The sequence below is a fragment of the Mustela putorius genome, unplaced genomic scaffold, assembly GCF_011764305.1.
Source record: "Mustela putorius furo isolate JIRA1106 unplaced genomic scaffold, ASM1176430v1.1 tig00003901_pilon_pilon_pilon, whole genome shotgun sequence".
In the NCBI taxonomy this organism is placed as follows: Eukaryota; Metazoa; Chordata; class Mammalia; order Carnivora; family Mustelidae; genus Mustela; species Mustela putorius.
This window is the reverse complement of record NW_025422049.1, coordinates 4,819,776-4,833,777: the sequence shown is the minus strand read 5'-3', so window position 1 is coordinate 4,833,777 and position 14,002 is coordinate 4,819,776. Positions and strand designations below refer to the sequence as shown.

Sequence of the window (14,002 nt, the reverse complement as noted above, 5' to 3'; positions counted from 1 at the left end):
CCTGAGTGGCTCAGTGGGTTAAAGCCTCTGCCTTCGGCTCAGGTCATGATCAGGGTCCTGGGATCGAGCCCCGCATCGGGCTCTCTGCTCAGCAGGGAGCCTGCTTCCTCCTCTCTCTCTGCCTGCCTCTCTGCCTGCTTATGATCTGTCTGTCAAATAAATAAATAAAATCTTTAAAAAAAAAAGAAATCTGATTGGACTCTTTAAAGGCTTCTTGGGGTTAGAAAGCCAAGCTAAGACTTGCCATTAGACTTAACCTGTAATACTTACAGATTTGGGTTAATTTCTCTTTTCACAGTTCCCAGGATTTCCTAAGGTTCCTATCCTTCTTGAAGGTGACCTTCCTTCCTTACCTGGTAAGGCTACCGGGAATCCTGTAAGCAAGGTATCAGGCTGATTTTTCCAAGGGGCTTTATTGGCTCCATGAAGTTAGCCTTAGCTCCTTAAAGCTGTCTAATGGTATCTGAGTCTGTGCATGTCTCTCTCAAACATAACATCCCAGTCAAAGCCTTGGTACTATAGCCAGTGTTCCCAGTTGTGTCCTGTTATAAGGAGAACAGATTCTTATAGAACCTATGCAAGTAACTATCTTGCCATGAAAATAAGAATACTGAGTTTCCAAATTCTGGATGGATCAGGTAAAAAATGTATGTTCCATTTCTGCTCTCAAAGGTATCATTTAACAAATTGCTTAAGGTCGTAGCTTAAGAAGAAGGGTTTCCTGGGGTGCCTGGCTCGCTCAGTCGGTTAAGTATCTGGCTCTTGGTTTCAGCTCAGGTCATGATCTGGGGTTTGTGAGATCAAGCCCCACTTTGGGCTCCATGCTCAGTGCAGAGTCCACTTGAGATTCTTTCCCTCTCACTCTCCCAGTTTGAGTCCATGCACACATACTTTCTCTCTCGCAAATAAACTTACTTGAAATTTATTTATCTGAAAATGAGAGAAACTGAACACAAGCAGGGAGAGCGGCAGAGGGAGAGGGAAAAGCAGGTCCCCCGCTGAGCAGGGAGCCCAACAACCTGGGGCCTGATCCCGGGACCCCTGGATCATGACTCAAGCCGAAGGCAGATGCTTAACCAACTGAGCCACCCAGGTGCCCCAATAAATTAAATCTCTTTTTAAAAAATATTTTATTTATTTGGGGGCACCTGGGTGGCTCAGTGGGTTAAAGCCGCGGCCTTCAGCTCAGGTCATGATCTCAGGGTCCTGGGATCAAGCCCCTCATAGGCTCTCTGCTCCACGGGGAGCCTGCTTCCTCCTCTCTCTCTGCTTGCCTCTCTGCCTACTTGTGGTCTCTCTCTCTCTGTCAAATAAATAAATAAAATATTTTTTTAAAAAAGATTTTTATTTATTTGTTTGACAGAGACACAGCAAGAAAGGGAACACAAGCAGAGGAGCAGCAGAGGGAGAAGCAGGCTTCCTGCCAACCAGGGAACCCAGTGCGGGGCTCGATCCCAGGATCCTAGGATCGTGACTTGAGCGAAAGGCAGACGATTTAATGACTGAGCCACCCAGGTGTCCCTAAAATCTTTTTTTTTTTTTTTTTTTGTTAAAGAAAGCATTCCTTATATCTGAAAGATAAAAGATGAAAGAACAAGGGGCACCTGGGTGGCTCAGTGGGTTAAAGCCTCTGCCTTCAGCTCAGGTCATGATCCCAAGTCCTGGAATTGAGCCCCACATCGGGCTTTCAGATCAGTGGGAAGCCTGCTTTCCCCTCTCTCTGCCTGCTTGAGATCTCTGTCTGTCAAATAAATAAATAAATAACCTTAAAAAAAAAGACGAAAGAACAAGTGATATTATAAACAAGTCATAAAGAATCCTAATCAACCTCTTCAGTTCTTTATAGTATTATGTAATTAGTACTTGTTCTGTTAAATTCAGCTTTTCCATTTGTTCCAAAAATTCTCACCCAGTTCAGTTTTATGATCTTAAAGTTATTGGAAACCCATATTCTAGCGTACCTGTCGAGTCCTTTCTATAGGGCTCCACTCAGGGCAGGGAGCCTACTTAAAAAGGAAAAGCAAAAAGAGTCCTTCCCATGAATTTCTCTGAAGGTGAAACACTTGTGCGGAACATTTGCAAAAGCATCAGAGTAAATAAGTGTAAGTAGCAAAAGCCTTTAACATGGCAATGGTTAAAGATCTGATGAGTGTTTGTTATAATGCGGTTGACAAGGAAATTTGGTTGTTTTGGTGAGATACATTTTAAGATGGCAAGCATACCAGTATGTAACAGATTTTTAGAATTTTTTCAGAATTTAGAATATTTTATAATTTTTTTCCTTAAGGTTTTATTTTTAAGTAATCTCTGCACCCAACTTGGGGCTCAAACCTATAACCCTGAAATCAAGAGTTGCACACTCGACTAACTGAGCCAGCCAGGCACCCCCAGATTTCTAGAAATTTCATATGAGGGGTGCCTTGGTGGCTCAGTTATTAAGTGTCTGCCTTCGGCTCTAGTCATGATCTCAGGGTCCTGGGATGGAGCCCTGCATCAGGCTCCCTGCTGGCAGGAAACCTGCTTTGCCGTCCCCCACTCCCACTACTTGTATTCCCTCTCTCACTGTGTCTCTCTCTGTCAAATAAATAAATAAAATCTTTTTTAAAAATTCATATGATTTGTGGAACACTTAGGTTTAAGAAGATTATTATCAGTTATTTGACAATGCTTCCCATGTAATTTAACATACCAAATGAGCCTAATTAGTTAATATCTCACTTTTTATAAGGAGAGAACAAATCTTTTGAGAGGTTCAAGGGTGCCCTTTGGAAAAATCCCCAAACTAGTTTGAGGTCAAAAAGACTTTATTTGTAATTTAATTTTTGAAAATTTTGTCAAAAATACCAAAATACTTTAAAACATTTGACTAAATAGGATCAGAGATGATTATGAAACATTATTTAACCAGAGTGACAAAAGATTTTATGGGCAAATACAAAAGCTTACATAGTTGTGAGCAAAACCAATCAAAGAGCTGATTGATAAAGCACAGGAAATTATTTTAATAAAATACAAAATCTTTGCTTTCTAAGAAGATTACTTAAAAGGTAAAGAAAAACCTTTCACAGTCTCTTAAATTAGCAGAGCAATAGTCCAAGGAAACATTATCCTTTTAGCAAATGAAAAATTGAGTTTTAATTTTACGTAAGTGTACTACCAATATTAAAGCTTATTTTAAAAACCCTTGTAGGGTGCCTGCGTGGCTCAGTAGGTTAAGCATCTGCCTTCAGCTCAGGTCATGATCTCCAGGTCCTGGGATTGGCCCTGTGTCCAGCTCCCTGCTCATCAGGGAGTCTTCTTATCCCTCTGCCTCTGCGCCTCCCCTGCTGGCACACTCTTTCACTCAAATAAATAAAATCTTTTTTAAAAAATTAAATTTAACAAAAACCCTAATTTTTATTTTTGTTTTTTAAAGATTTTATCTATTTATTTGACAGACAGAGATCACAAGTAGGCAGAGAAGCAGGAAGAGAGAGAGGAGGAAGCAGGCTCCCCACTGAGCAGAGACCCTGATGCAGGGCCTGATTCCAGGACCCTGGGATCATGACCCGAGCCAAAGGCAGAGGCCTCAACCCACTGAGCCACCCAGGTGTCCCCCTTTTTTTAACAAAAACCCTAATTTTTAAAAGATTTTTATTTATTTGTATGACAGAGAGAGAAATCACAAGTAGGCAGAGAGGCAGGCAGAGAGAGAGGGGGAAGCAAGCTCCCCGCTGAGCAAAGAGCCCGATATGGGGCTCCATCCCAGGACCCTGAGATCATGACCTGAGCTGAAGGCAGAGACTTAACCCACTGAGACACTGAGGCACCCAAACAAAAACCCTTGTAATAACAGTTCAAAATTTTTTAAAGATTTTATTTGAGAGACAGAGAGCCAGAGAGAGAGTATGAGCAGGGAGAGGGAAAGGGAAAAGCCGGCTCCCTGCTTAGTGGGGAGCCCTATTCGGGGCTTGATCCAGGATCCCAGGATCATGACCTGAGCCAAAGGCAGATGCTTAACCAACTGAGCCACCCAGGTGCCCCAACAATTCAATTTTAGCCAGCTTTATTATGCCAGGTAGGATTTTCTCTCTCTCTCTCTCTGTGTTCCCAACTTTCTGTTTGTCCCTTCTTTTCACCTTTCCCAATTTGAAATAACCAGATTGACTTCAGGACAAATTACTTTCTTTTCCTATATCACAAATGCATCTCCATACCTCATGCACTTTCATAGCCAAAAACACAACCAGCTTTTTTTTTTCTGGTTAAAACTAATAAGCAATTGTGTGCAGTTTACATCAGTATTCTTTTAGATTGGCAAATTTTTGAGTACATTTCATAATTCCTATAAGCATATGCTTCTTCATTTTAGTCTTTTAATGTGGTGTAAAATGTGTTTACTAATAGACCCATATTTATCTTTATGTGTAACAGGAACCCAAAACTAGATAAAAACCTGTGTTCAGTAATTTTTTTAAAAGATTTTATTTATTTATTTGTCCGAGTGAGCACAGGAAGACAGAGTGGCAGGCAGAGGCAGAGGGAGAAGCAGGCTCCCGCTGAGCAAGGAGCCTGATGTGGGACTCCCATCCCAGGACACTGGGATCACGACCCAAGCCGAAGGCAGCGGCCCAACCAACAGAGCCACCCAGGCTTTCCCTGTGTTCAGTAATTAATGTTTCATTGTTTATCTTACTTGGAAATTAGATATTCCGTAAACTTCCATCATTTAACTTAGCAAAACTCTAAACTTTAAAGTTACTAAAAAGGGGGCACCGGGGTGGCTCAGTCAGTTAAGCATCTGCCTTCACCTCAGGTCATTATCCCAGGGTGCTGGAATCAAGCCGTACATCAGCTACCTGCTAGGTAGGAGCCTGCTTCTCTCTCACCCTTTGCCTGCTGCTTTCCCTGCTGAAGCTCTCTCTCTCTCTGCCAAATAAATAAAATCCTTTAAAAAAGTAAAGTTACCAAAAAGATTTATTTTTTATTTTTTTTTAAAGATTTTATTTATTTATCAAAAAAAAGGGGGGGGGGAGAGCGAGCACAGGCAGACAGAGTGGCAGGCAGAGTCAGAGGGAGAAGCAGGCTCCCTGCGGAGCAAGGAGCCCGATGTGGGACTCGATCCCAGGACGCTGGGATCATGACCTGAGCCGAAGGCAGCTGCTTAACCAACTGAGCCACCCAGGCGTCCCGCCAAAAAGATTTTAGAAGCTATTTTTATTTTATTTATTTATTTTTATTTTTATTTTTTTAAAGATTTTGTTTGTTTATTTGACAGACAGAGATCACAAGTAGGCAGAGAGGCAGACAGAGAAAGAAGAGGAAGCAGGCTCCCCGCTGAGCAGAGAGCCCGAAGCGGGGCTCCAACCCAGGACCCTGGGATCATGACCTGAGTCAAAGGCAGAGGCTTCAACCCATTGAACCACCCAGGTGCCCCTAGAAGCTATTTTTAAGTACACATACTGTAAAATATAGTTAACTGCTCAAAAATTCAACCAAAAACCTCTACCCCACTTAACATCTCACATCTAACTAAATCACTTGCTCCCAACGGTTGTGTTTAGACTACTCAGAAAAATTTCATGAGGCATTAGACAGCCGTCACCCCAAGCTATTTTCTGTAAGAGCTATATACTTGACTAGTAAACCTAGGCAGAATAGAAGTTGAATGTCTGCATTATAATCAGTGTTGATAACTCTAAAAACATGCCTATTTTATTTTTTATTTTTTAGATATTTATTTATTTGAGAGAGAGCGAGCCCACATGAGGGAGAGGCAGGGGGAGAGGAAGAGAGTCTCTGAGAACTTTTGGGATACCTAATTTATAAGCATTTAATTTTATAGAGCTTTTTAACAAATTAACTTTAGTAATACCACCTGGAGATAGAAAATGCCACCCATCTACAACACAGAGATAAATATATAGATAAATGCAGGTAGAGACCTTGTTTTAAAATGTTAACCATAAGAAGGGTACCTCACTGGCACAGTTGATAGAACATGCATCTCTTGATTTTAGCGTCGTGAGTTCAAGCCCCACGTTGGGCATTTTAGCCATGAGATGGGTATGATAATGCAAAACTCACTAGTTTGTAAAGGAGCAGTTGTGGGGGTGCCTGGGTGGCTATCGACTTTTTTGTTTCAGCTCAGGTCATGATCTCAGGGTCAAGAGATCAAGCCCCTTGCCAGGCTCTGCTCAGGGCAGAGCCTGCTTGAAATTTTTTTCCCCTCCTTCCTCTCCCCCTCGGTTCCTCTCCCGCTCATGTTTGCATGCACACATGCTCTATCTAAAAAAATAAATAAATAAAATCTTAGAACAGTCAGAATAAGTTTAGCTTACCTGAGTAGAAGCCTTTTAGCTCATATTTATAGAGAAGACTTATAAGATTTGTATTTGTCCTTGACAAGTAATATTTAAGGAGGCTGTAGTCTAGAGTTGAGGCACAAAAGCCTTTTTAGAAGTTTATATTAGCAATAATCGTGTCTCAAATAAATCTCATTGACTGCCACTGTGCAAAGCTAGCAGTTTATATTTTAAAAAGGTTTCTGGGGGCGCCTGGGTGGCTCAGTGGGTTAAAGCCTCTGCCTTCGGCTCAGGTCATGATCTCAGGGTCCTGGAATCGAGCCCCACATTGGGCTCTCTGCTCAGCAGGGAGCCTGCTTCCCTTCCTCTCTCTCTGTCCGCCTCTCTGCCTACTTGTGATCTCTGTCAAATAAATAAATAAATCTTTAAAAAAATAATAATAAAAAAATAAAAATGTTTCTGGCCCCTACCCCTTTTTTCCACACCACTCTTAGGAATTAGGCATAGTCTAGGTAAGATTTTACACTTAAAAATCTCAAAGGTACAGGGAAAGAGTACAAGTTCCTCAGATAAATTTCTGCTTCTTAAGGCCAATATTTCAAGCCTTGTGAGATAAATAGAGGTTTGGGGAATGGTAAAAAGGTATAGGTGAACTTTGAATTGCCTCTAGTGTTGCATTTCTAGTTTTGCAAAGATTTGTAAGATAAGGACAGGTGCTCTCAGGCCCTCCAAGAATTGGGTTGCAACTTGAATCCTTACCCAAGAACATTAGAAGATTTTTCTTTCCCTCTGGGTACATAGTTTTATTTCAACTTAGGGGAGGAGGCCAAAAAAGTTCCTGTCACACTCTGAATATTAGCTTTCAACCTGGCCAGTCTCTTACCACAGAACTACGTAAGCTGTAAGCCTTATGGCCATCATAGGGCTTGAACTCATGACCCTGAGATCATGAGTTGGATATTCTACCAACTGAACCAGCCAGGCATCCCTGGAAAAAAAACCTTTGTCAGTTTTTAGCCAGATAGATAGCAAACATTTTCCAAGTTTAATACAGTTTTGTAAAGTCTGTATAAAGCATTTTATTTTGTTTTATTTTTAAAAATATTTATTTATTTGACAGAGAGATCACAAGTAGGTAGAGCAGCAGGCAGAGGGAGAAGGGGAAGCAGGCTCCCTGCTGAGCTGAGAGCCCGATGTGGGGCTCGATCCCAGGACCCTGAGATCATGACCTGGGCCGAAGGCAGAGGCTTTAACCCACTGAGCCACCCAGGCGCCCCTGTATAAAGCATTTTAATAAAGGCCTTCTTTCTTAGTGTTCAGTTCAACCTTGAATTCACCTTAAGGGGAAAAGCCTCCCTGTCGGCCCCAAACATCGCCTTCAGCTGATATTTGTAGGAGGGCCTGGGAGAAATTCCAGGCAGGGGGAGGTTTTCAGGAGGTGGTCTGGCTGAGTGGAGTTGTAAATGGCCATTAATTTTTTGAATCCCTCTTTAAATTTGGTAGGCTCCTGAAAGTAGAGGTAAGGGCTTTATAATTTAAAAGATCTGCTGTCCAGGGGACATGGAATTCTTAGGGACATTGCCTAGGAGGAAACTGGAGGAGCCTGATTATAGAACCCAGGAAAATAAGCCTTATGTATGAGCTTTATTGTCCATCCTAGGTACTTCTGTTAAATTTATTTTCTGACTTTCAGTATTTACCTGAGTAACTTCTCTACCCCAGTCTTAGAAATCATGCAGGAGTGCTCCCTGTAAATATTGTAGGGAAGGGGAAGCTGAAACAAGCAGCTAAGTGCTTTAAGGGATTTTCTGGGGAAGGTGAAGGAGCTCTGGGGACTAAAGAATTTGCTGAAGAGATGGACCAGATTTTAAGAAGGTGAATTCATATTGGGGACTTCACAGCTTTTATTCTCATTTCTATTCTTATATCTTGTTAAAGGAATCTCTAAGGCTAGCTCTTCTGTGTCTTTCTGTCTACTTTTTAATTTGGTTTTCCCATAAGTACCATTAAGACAATTGTTCAGGATGAGAGCTCTCTAAAAATTTTTTTCTAATATAGAACTTTTTCATTTCTGAAGATCCATCATCTGGCCACTGAGAAGTAGAATCTATGTTTTTTAAAGATTTATTTATTTGAGAGTGTGCACTCATGTGAAGTGGGCAGCGGGCAGAGGGAGAGGAGAGAGAATCTTAAGCAGACTCCCCACTGATAACAGAGCCTGACATGGGGCTCGATCTCCTGACCCTCAGATCATGACCTGAATCGAAATCAAGAGCCAGATGCTTAACTGACTGAACCACCCAGGTGCCCCAACAAGTAGCATCTATTAATGTCAGTAGTGGTTCAAATCAGGAAGCCTTTTTATGGCTTAACCAAGGATGCAAGAGGTATCCTACAAGAGAGTGCAAAAGATGCAGCCCTTACAAGATCCTAAAAATTCACTCCCAAAGATAGTCGAAGAAAGTAAAGCCCTTTGTTGTTACAGGCTGTAAGAGTGGTATGAAAACCATGTCTCTGTTTTCTCGCAAAAAACATCTTCAGTCCCAGACCCACTAATCTGATACCAGGCATTACTAGAATGGGTTTTTTCCAACACTAGGAAAACAAAGAAGGTTGCCATAAAAGCCCCTTATGGACTAGGATGGGACCCCTTCTGACAGACTCCCCTGAGAGCTGGCACAGTTAGGTGAAAAGAGTGCTGCTTGTGATTTCATGTCTCAGAACCCAGTCTCTTTGGCCATCAAGATGCACACTGGTATGTGCATCTTCTGGCTGGCAGAGACAAGAGACAATATTCTCACTGGTCATACAGCCACACTCTCTAAGACAGAACAAGACAAAAGGAAAACCTTATTCAGCTTTTTGTATATGTATGTTAACAGCTTAAGCTAAGCCAATCTCTCGAGCCAAACTAATACCTAAGATGGATGTTCCACTGGTTTGGGGATCGTGTGGTGGTTTACAGAGTAACTTGCATGGAATTTTTTCCGAGTTTGACAGGTGACCTAATAGGAATCTAACCTGTTCTGTTCCAACTTACTCTAATACAGGAGTCTTTGGATTACGTGGCCAGTGCTGTAATAGCTCTTAAATACTTGACCTATACCCTCCAATCTTGTGACTTTGGCTTCCAAGATGTTTCTTAGCAGCAGCCTTTACCTCATGTGCTCATTAACCCATAGCAGAGTTTGTATAAACAGACACCGGTCTGGTGAGAACCATGAGTTCACCAATCAGTGAGGCCGGCTTGAACAGCAGACTTATAGGGCCTGAGCCTGTGTTCTCTACCCTATGGTCTTCCTTCTTATGACAACACAGCAGAGACAAAGGAAAACAGTGACTATCTCTGGGAGGAAAAGGATCAATAAAAATCAAAAGTACTCGGGACGCCTGGGTGGCTCAGTGGGTTAAAGCCTCTACCTTTGGCTCAGGTCATGATTCCAGGGTCCTGGGATCCAGCCCTACATCGGGCTCTCTGCTCAGCAGGGAGCCTGCTTCATCCTCTCTCTCTGCCTGCCTCTCTGCCTACTTGTGATCTCTGTCTGTCAAATAAATAAATAAATAAATAATCTTTAAAAAAAATAAAAATGAAAATAAAAAATACTAAAAAAAAATCAAGAGTACTCATAATAGATCTTTAGCACAGTGGCTATACCCAAGGAACTAGTTTCACAAATATGTTTTCCTACTAATCTAAATTTAGAAAAGGAAAAAAAGGACTCAGACCACTCTAATTTCCACTGGACCCCTTAGGCAGAGATCCAGAAGACTGACATGGTAAGAATTCTTACCTTCTGCCATGCCTATTGGAGATGCCAGGATTTCTCAGCTGCCGTAGCCCTGGAGCAAGCAGTGATCAGTCAGTAAAGTTGCTCCTGCCTGGCTCACCAACTGTTGGGGAGAAAAGTTTTTTCCTCTGCTATTCCAGGTTCTTTGGCTGGTAAATTGATACAAAACAGAGCAACAGGAAAAAAACAAATTTAAGTATGTACAGAAGCCACATAGGAATATGAGAGCTGCAGGCAGTCAGGTGGTTGAGGCTTATTTGCCATCCGAAGCTGGCGGGGGTGGGGGTTAGGGGTCTGAGACTTCAAAGAGGAGAAAGACCGTTTACAAGAAGGTGGGAAGAACAAATGTTTGATAAACAAATGTTTACCAGACCATACCGAGAGTGTGGGACCAGAGAGGAATTTGATCTCTAGGCCTGGTAGAGCTTTCCCCAGCTTAAGCACACCTAACCCAGATTCTTTGTAGTTTTCTCTAATATCCTCTTCCTGGATGTGGCCCTTTATCTAAATTCCTTTAGGCAGTTAAGGAGAAGGTAAAAGCTTTTTTTGAGTCTTTGGGCCTTGATTTGACTTCAACTTAAAGTAATCCACATGCCAAAGTGGCATATTTTGGGAAAGCTGCTGAATCCCTTCAAGGGAAACCAGAGGATTTCAAGTACAGGGTAGGTAACATGAATGAGGTGACTTCTCGAACTGTTTGATCATGTGTGTATTGTCTCTTTTTTAAATATACATCTAGGGGTGCCTGAGTGGCTCAGTGGGTTAAAGCCTCTGCCTTCGGCTCAGGTCATGATCCCAGGGTCCTGGGATTGAGCCCCACATCGGGCTCTCTACTCATTGGGGATCCTGGTTCCTCCCCTCTCTGCCTTCCTCTCTGCCTACTTGTGCTCTCTCTCTGTCAAATAAATAAAAATATTTTTAAAAATAAAATGAAATATACATCTAAAATTAAGTGTTCAGAAATATGATTTGATGAGGTCATGATACATTTGTATAGTCATGTACTGGTCATTCATTTATGAGACTGATGCACTACCTACTGCGCTAAGGAGGCACCTTAGTCATCCATGTAAAATAATGTTCTAATCAAGATAAAGATGGATTTGGGACGATGCTTATGATACATTATTAAATGGAAAAAAAAAAACAAGGGCTCCTGGGTGGCTCAGTTAAGCATTGGCCTTCTGCTTAGGTCATGAGCCTGGAGTCCCGGGATGGAGCCCCACATTTGGCAGGTGGAGGGGGGGAAATCTCTGCACAGCAGGCAGTCTGTTTCTCGCTCTGCCCCTTTCCTCACTCTCGTGCTCACTCTCACTCACTCTCTTAAGTAAATAAAACCTTTAAAAAAAGATAAAAAGCAAGTTATAAAATACCATGTATAATAAATCCCCTCTAGAAATATTTATAATGTCATGTGTACATTCACACAGAAAAGTCTTTTTTTAAAGATTTTATTTATTTATTTGGCAGAGAGAGAGATCACAAGTAGGTAGAGAGGCAGGCAGAGAGAGGGGAGGAAGCCCAATGCGGGGCTCAATCCCAGGACCCTGGAATCATGACCTGAGCCAAAGGTAGAGGCTTTAATCCACTGAGCCACCCAGGCACCCCTGGAAAGGGTCTTAAAAGGTTAAATATACTAAAGGTCGCAGCCTGCATAGTAAGATTCTTTTTTAATTCCTGTCCTTTGAAAAGGAAAACATGAGGGGTACCTAGATGGCTCAGCTGATTAGACATCTGCCTACGGCTCAGGTCATGATCTCGGGGTCCTAGGATCGGTTCTCCCACACTCCGCAGGGAATCTGCTTTTCCCTCTGCTCCTCTTCTTCCCCACCCAATAAATAAAAAAAAATCTTCAAAAAAAAATTTTTTAAGATTTTATTTATTTATTTGTCAGGAAGAGAGCACGTGGCGCACACACACAAGCAGGCAGAGTGACAGAGGCAGAGAGAGAAGCAGGCTCCCTGCTGAACAAGGAGCCCAATGTGGGCCTCGATCCCAGGACCCTGGGATCACGACCTGAGCCAAAGGCAGCGGCTTAACCCACTGAGCCACCCAGGCGTCCCCAAAATCTTCAAAAACTTTTAAAAAATAAGAAAGAAAACATTTGTATTAAAGATTGAGTTAATGTCCATCTTGAGATTTTTTTTTTCTGCCTGTTCAGATTTTAGCAAAGGTTTTGATCTGGGCTCTGAATAAGCATAAATATTAATTATGTCATGGATCTACAGTTTGGACTGTAGATGGTTTGTTTTTTAATCAGAGGCAGCTGATTAGCAAGCATGGTAAATTGCTTAAGTTTTGAACAGTTGCCAATAAAATGAAAGAGGGAATAGTAATAGTGATGTCAAGCCTTTTTATGATCTTTAATGAATTATTGAGCCCCAAACCTGTGTATTCTTCATGCAGAACATTGTTTTGGGAAACACAGGTGCATAATTTGTTAAAAGATGAGGGAATGTTAAAAAAAAAAAAGGAGGGAATATCTTACTGTGTGTCCATTCTGAGCAACTGTACCTGTGGAATTAATTATTATAAATAATTAGGCAAAGACTGGAGGTCTGTGCTCAAAATTTAAGTATTACTCTGACTTTATAAATCAAGTATAGAGCATGTAATTTATAACTCTATTTATTGATTCTAAGTATGCCTTTGCAGGTGTCTATAGAAGTAGTTTTCACGATCAAGTACCTATTGTATATGGCGCTATTCATAAGTTTAGGTTATTGACTGAACTTATAAGCTAAGTGCTCATTAATGTCATTTAGTTATTTGAATGACTCTGGTGCTTAATTTTAGGGAATGAACTTTTGATTTGATTGAATGTGATTAATCTCAAAAACGTTTTGTTGACCATTAATATAAAGTTAAAAGAGGGGTGCGTGGCTGGCTCAGTTGGAAGAGCATGCGACTCTTGATCTCAGGGTTGTGAGTTTGAGCCCCACATTCAGTGTAGAGATTACTTAAAGTTAAAAGAATTATAATATGTCATGGTTTGAAGAACCCTACTAGGATAAGCAAACAATTTGGCTAAAATTTGAAATTTTTAAAAAGATTTTATTTATTTATTCGACAGAGATCACAAGTAGGCAGAGAGGCAGGCAGAGAAAGAGGGGGAAGTAGGCTCCCCACTGAGCAGAGAACCACACACTTGGGGCTTTGTCCCTGGACCCTGGGATCATGACCTGAGCCCAAGCAGAGGCTTTAACCCACTGAGCCACCCAGGTGCCCCAATGAGAGAGAATCTTAAGATAAATTTGAAATTACAGTATTTTATGGTGAACACACAAAATTTTGATTGTTACTATGAAAAATTTTATGAATCCTATATTTTTGAAATGTGATTTTTAAGTTTTTATTTAAGTAATCTCTCCACTCAAGATTCAAATGCTACTCCTACTGGGCCAGCCAGGGGCCCCTAAAATGTGATTTTAGTATAGGTTTTTTTTTTAAGATTTTATTTATTTATTTGACAGACAGAGATCACAAGTAGGCAGAGAAGCAGGCAGAGAGAGAGGAGGAAGCAGGCTCCCTCCCGAGCAGAGAGAGAGCCTGATGTGGTGTTCGATCCCAGGACCCTGGGATCATGACCTGAGCTGAAGGCAGAGGCTTTAACCCACTGAGCCAAGCAGGCGCCCCTAGTATAGGTTTTAATCACTGAAGAATTATGCTGTTTGTATGGTATGCCTGTATTTCCTATTTTGTTCATATTTCTGAAGCATATATTAATAATTTTTAGTGCTCACCATAATCTCAAGTGTCTTAGGGAGATGGTGGGTGGGATGTGGTGTAATATTAGCAGTAACCTACTAGAGATGGTTTTGCCCACCATTCATTAAGCACTACTGTATGTTGATTTCCTTAGGCATTGGGAATACAGGTGTGGTAAGACAATCCTTGCCAAAAAGGACCATTCTAACAATGTACTGCGTA

At 41.5% G+C, this 14,002-nt stretch overlaps 1 protein-coding gene across 5 annotated transcripts in view; it reads left to right on the top strand.

Moving 5' to 3' along the window:
• Nucleotides 1-14,002, top strand: part of LOC101671154 (X-linked inhibitor of apoptosis) — a 59,689-nt gene that overhangs the window by 11,855 nt on the left and 33,832 nt on the right. For 2 of the 5 annotated variants that reach the window (XM_013061229.2, XM_045068341.1), the window contains exon 2: nucleotides 299-356. The exons of the other annotated variants lie outside the window; for them this stretch is intronic. The gene's annotated coding sequence lies outside the window, so the exon portion shown is untranslated. The remainder of the gene's footprint in view (nucleotides 1-298; nucleotides 357-14,002) is intronic. 5 annotated transcript variants of the gene reach the window in all.